Raw genomic sequence first — 6,000 nt, forward strand, 5'->3', positions numbered from 1 at the left:
CTCTTTGAAAAGGACTTGATAAGTGAATAAAAATGCCAATTTCAATCTAGACATCTGGCTGACCGTGTCACCAGTCATAATAACATGCTGCCCATTTCCCAGCAGTTCTGAGCGATTATGAGCTCCAGTTCACCACCATCCCATTTGTACATCCAAAGTAATGGTCAAAGGATTAATTTTTCTTCTACTTGTGAACTTGGGCAAAGATCAAGGCTCTCAGCATTTCTTAAAAACCTTTCCAAAATTTTTACATTGGGGGCAGCTAAGGAAAACTTAAACTTAATATAACACTATTCTCATCCCTGAACCAAACTGTAACTGCTTTTTCTTTTTTAAAAAAAAGATCTCCTAATTTACCTCCATCCGTTCTGATTTTTGTTGCTGTCTCTGGACTGGATATAAAAAGGAAATATAACCCCTTCCTAAAATGGGAAGTGGGAGGAGTTCAAGTTGTGAGAAGTGAACAATGAACCAAGAAAATATAGATACTACTGACAGGCAATTCAGTGCTTCATTGCTAATTGTTTCCACCATCTGCAAAACACGTCTTGGTACTTTCCATAATGGCTGAGAGCACTTTGAGAATTCTTTTAGAAATGCTCCCTAGGTCACGTATATTACATGAACAAAGGGTGGAAGGTAGACAAGTTCACAGAATAACTCAAAACCTGTTTACCAACATGCAGAGATTTTGCCAAAAATCTGGCCATCGGCAGTTCCTGTCCAACTCAGAACCTAGAACATTTATTAAAATGTTCAATTATTTCTGTAACAAACAAATGCACATTTGCTGCAGAACACAACCTCCAAAGGGCCTTACGTTTCAGCGATCGTGCAAAGGAATGAAATATAAATATAGCCATTTACTGCTACCTCACACTTTTTCTTGTTTAAAAGCCTAAACTTTACTGTAACCTTTTGCGTTTGTTCAACCTTATCAGTGGAATGCTCTAACTCCTCATTTCCAGCTGGCTCATCCTGTTATTGCATTTAAGCACCTAATAAAAACTCATTTGTTCTCCAACCAAGCCCTTCTGCATTCTCTTCTGTTTCCTTTTTCCTGGTATGTCCTACTCATCTCCAGGTTTATAAAGCTGAAACAAAGGCCTGGCATTTTATTCTTAATTTATACATCTGGTCATTGCAGGCTCTTTAAGCCAGCCTGAAAATTGGTGCCTTTAATGAATTTAATATGTCTTTTATAATCACAAGACTGACCACTGAATAGCCTGGCTGAGAATAGTAGTAGTAGTAGTATTAGTAGTAGCAGCAGCAGCAGCAGCAACAACAACAACAATAAAAATAAAAATAATATATCTGTAGTCCAATAAAATCAGAGAGCACCAAATTGGAAAAGATATTTTAATTCCTTAGAACTCTAGATTTGGCCTTATATGGCAGCCTCCATATACTATAGTAGATAGATGGCTGGGACTTTTGGGAGTTGAATTTCACACATCTTAAAGTTGCCAAATTTGAAAATAACTGATCTAATTTATAGCTCTAGCTTTTATTTAATTTTTAAAAATTGTATTTAAAAGCTTTTTAGTTTGCTTTAAAATTTTAAAATCCTGGTTTTGTTTATTAAAAATTGAAATGGTTAATCAAAATAATTAAATCAGTAAACTGGAGTCCTATATCTGAATTCCACCCACTTTGTGTGAAAATTCTACAGTGACAACAAAACGCTAGAAAGGCCCATGACAAATATACGTGATCCATTGTAAAATGTACATTTTTTCTTGGCTTGTTTTGATCATTTAAAATAACTACATCATTATTATATAAGATGTATAAGCTACCACATCTGGCATCCTACCCCAACAGAAGCTGTACTGCGGGATCCAGTCTGGGTCAGGACCAAAGGTTTAGTCTTTCAAGCTTTTGGACTTGTGCTGGAGCCCATTGTCAGAAGCTGTATTCTTTGGCTGCTTGGCCTGAAAATGCTTTTCTATTTTTTGTTCCCCTGCCAAAAATGCTTCTCAAGGATAGCAAGAGGCTTTTTCAACTGAAGACAATATATGTAGGTTAGGGTTGAACTACAGGGACCTTGGTGTTTTCTAAGCTTGGTTGTTTGCTTGCAGACGTTTCATTACCCAACTAGGTAAACATTATCAATGCTGTTGATGCATTGCAAACTCTGATGGTGTTACTTAGTTCAGGGGTCCCCAACCCCTGTCCCACGAAACCAGGCCATGTGAGTGATGGGCAAGCACATGCGTGTCTGAAGCTCCACTCATGTGAGTGGAGGGTGCTTGAGCAGAACATGCTAGTGAATGGAGGGCACTTACCCATGAGGTTCCATTCACATGAATGGAGCTTCATGCACAAGCACTCTCTGCTAGTGTGAGTGCAACTTTGTGTATAAGCACCCTCCACTCAAGCACCCTCCACTCACACAAGAAGTTCAATTCATGCGAGTGGAGGGGACACGCACCTGCCTCTCACACCAATGGAGCTGTGTGCATGCATGTGCACCTGCCACTCACATGTCCACCACCACCACCACCACACATGCCAGGCCACCAAGCTGGAAAAGTTGGGGACTACTGGCCTGATTAGTAATAAAACAGTGGGCTAATTAGCAGTGGGCTAATGCCTCCTTAAGTAACACCAGCTGCCTGCAATTAGTGCAGGTTCGCGTCCCACCAGGCTCAAGGTTGACTCAGCCTTCCATCCTTCCGAGGTAGGTAAAATGAGGACCCAGATTGTTGGGGGCAATAAGCTGACTTTGTAATAATGCCGCTTGGGGGGTGTATGAAAGCCCTAATAAGCAGGCATATACATAGAATGAAGGCTACTGCTAAGCTTGTAAGCCGCCCTGAGTCTTCGGAGAAGGGCGGGATATAAATGGAATTAAAATAAAATAAATAAAATAAATAAAGCTAAGTGAGCACCAAGGATTCCACAAGAGCATTTTTCTTCAATCCTTCTTTCCACTTGGTTTCTGTTGGTTTCAATATTCTGTGGCTCCCACCCATTGTGTTCTTGCTATCCCAACCATAGTCCACTTTCTTCCTGTACCTCCTGACTCTCAACTACCTTTTTAGCAACTTCCTCTTCCTTCTCTTCTATCACATGCAGTCCTTACTGATCTAAACTGAATTATTTTTTCAAAGACCCATTGGGATATCTCTTTAGCTTCAGTTTTCTGCTGTCTATCCCCTTCTCCTCAATACAAACATATCCCAACTTCATGTATTACAGACTTACTGATGGTTTTTATACCAGGTTTTGGCTGGTGCAAACTCCACAAATGTCAGCTTATTTTATTTGAATAAATGGAGTTGCAAAACTGTTCTGATTTCTTGTATATACATATCCATCTATGCTTTTCTTTTTTGAGATAATCAACATTATTCAATGAAACAAAAAAGTAAAGAAATGAAAGACAAGAGATTTAAAAAATGGAAAAATATAGAGCTAAATTCAGTTTGCATTAACATGGCTTGTTATGTTTCTCCGTATCTTTCTATGCTTGCAACCATCCTTGCTTCCACCACACCATCCAACTCTTCATGTGTTGCTTTTTGCTTTTTAAGCTTCTCAGGTGTCTTGTTCTAATAATATCAACCACAACTTTCTCAGTCTTCTTCCTTTTCATGGAATCACTTTTTCTTCATGTATTTCTCTTGCAATTCAGTCCTCATACATTCTCTCTATAGAGCACACCCACATGTGATTTCATTCACATTGGTATTCAATCTACTTCAGTCTATCTGTTCTTGTTTGTTACCCATATTTCTTAAGTAAGCCATCCCAGTCTGGTTTCAATTTATTTTTATATTTCTCTTGACATATCCAATTCTCCTTTCCAAGTAACAAGGTGGGCAAAAGCTTGCTCTTATACACAAACATTTCCTCTTCTTTCAGCAAACATTCATTTCTCATAACACATTACCCACTACCAGCATTTGTATGTCTTAAAATTTCTCCATTCACTTTCCTGTTTTAGTCAATAGTCTTTCAAGATCCCCAAATTGCTGTAGTTTATAGCATATTTATATGTGCTACAGTTTTTCACAATGTTTGTATAACTTTCAATCATGCATTCCATTTTCCTTGTCAAACTCAATTACTTGATCTTTACTAGATTTTCATACTGTGGGGTTAAACACTCTATTAAGTTCTCTTCACTGACAGCAAGGCATTTTCTGTATGCAAAAGTGCATACATGTTCACAATCCAGCCAACATCTCTCCAAATGATCCATAAATACATTAAAGGAACAAGGGGACCTCACATAGTCTTGTCATACTCCTTGTTCAACTGGTAGACATGTCCATTAGCTGCATTTCACTGGGCTTTCTTTCCAAGCTTTAACTTTCCCTATGTTCTTCTGTTTTAAAATATCTTGCTCTGCCCTCACTCTATCAATCCTGCCAATATTCCCACAGCTTGAAATATGAATTGCTGGAGTACTTGCAAATATGCCCAATTTTCTCAGTCCAAAATGCCAGAAACGTCATTTTTAAATATAATACAGTACAGCAGAGGTTCCCAACCTTCTGAGCACCAGGGACCAGTTCTGTGGAGAGAGGTTTTTCTGCAGACCAGAGAGGGTGTGGTTTCATGTACTGCCTGCATCCTGCAGATGGGGCTTCGCTTGTTTGCGTGAATCAGTTTCTGGCATGCCGTGGACCGGTGCCGGTCCAAGGACCAGGGGTTGGGGACCCCTGCAGTACAGTATCATACAAATCCAGGTAAGTATTTTGCTCACTTAAAAATCTCTCTGTGCTACACTAAAAATATTAAAACAAGAAATCAAGAGATTGCATTATTGTGTTCATAATAACCTATTCCTTAAAAAAATGATATTGGACCTTGTAAATCTAAATCAAATGTTTTTAAGAAGCATATGATCAATTGAAATTCTCTATTCTTTTAAAATAAAGTTGCCCTCAAGCTGAACTCAGTTCCCAATGACTATCTGGACATGTTGGGATAGTTTCATTGGCAACAGTATGGAAATGGTTTGCTACTGCCTGAATTTTTCTCAACTTCTCTATCAGGTCTGAAAGTTTGTTATGCTTTTGAGATCAACTAAGATTGCCACTGACCAGAGAGTCAGACCTTCTAATACCAAAATACTTGTCGACAGCCACAGAGATAATACTGAACAATCTAGACAAAGTCAGTGATAATTATATAAATAAAAGATGGACAATAATAAAAGTATGAGAAAGAAGATCCCAAATTCACTCCAGTATAAGAGGAAGGGAGGAGAGAACTCAACCAGGCTATCAAGACTGATGTCAGCCCTTCAAAGTAGTCCAGGTCAGGAAACACTCCAGAAATCCAACTGGAACTCTATTGATATTGACTCTTGTAACAGAACTTTGAAAGTCTGCGTTCTCCCCTTTCCCCCTCTATACTCCAGAGAGTTAGGGTAAATTCAGTCTTTTTTAATGTTTCCCTCAATTCCTGGGCTTAAGGTATGTTTTTGTAAGTGTCACTGCATAGTTGCTCCAAGGTCATCTCTGTGGCTTTCTACAAATACACAGTTTGCATTACTCTTTTGATTTTTTTCTTTATATATTTTCATCCCTAATGTTTGCTTTTCAAAAGCCAGTTTTTACTTGCTAATTATTTGCTTATTTATTTATTTTATACCCACAATTTCAAGGAGGATTTTGCAAAACAAGTGGCTTCAAGAAGGAAGTCCCAAGCAGAGTCAGATCCCAACTTCCATTAGAATTAATTAAAAATGAAAGGGCAGCTGCACGCAATGTATTTAGCACAGTGCATGCTTCAATACTATGCTTTACTTTCTGTAACAATCAATGCTAATTTCCACTCCACATGAAAAAACCTTTTAAATAAATATTTCAGTTCAGTGCTTTTTTTAAAAGAAAAATTCAGACTGCATGTATAAAACTCTATAATTAATGTCATTAAAATGAATGTCACTAGGGAAAAGCTGTACAAATGCAGACAGATCCAGGTGGAAATGTTCTCTCTCAGTAAAATAACAAAAATAAAAATCATCCAAGTAAAATA

At 38.0% G+C, this 6,000-nt stretch overlaps 1 long non-coding RNA gene across 2 annotated transcripts in view; it reads right to left on the minus strand.

Moving 5' to 3' along the window:
* The window catches only part of LOC310632134, a 33,199-nt gene extending 28,627 nt beyond the window's left edge, over nucleotides 1-4,572 (minus strand). The window contains exon 1 of one of the 2 annotated variants that reach the window (XR_014490784.1): nucleotides 4,506-4,572. This is a non-coding gene — a long non-coding RNA (uncharacterized lncRNA). Of the gene's footprint in view, nucleotides 1-1,819; nucleotides 2,040-4,505 lie in introns of those variants that run through there. The other variant, XR_014490785.1, reaches the window with a different exon arrangement.
* Nucleotides 4,573-6,000: the final 1,428 nt, after the last annotated feature.

The sequence above is a fragment of the Vipera ursinii genome, assembly GCF_947247035.1.
Source record: "Vipera ursinii genome assembly, chromosome: 1".
NCBI lineage: Eukaryota > Metazoa > Chordata > Lepidosauria > Squamata > Viperidae > Vipera > Vipera ursinii.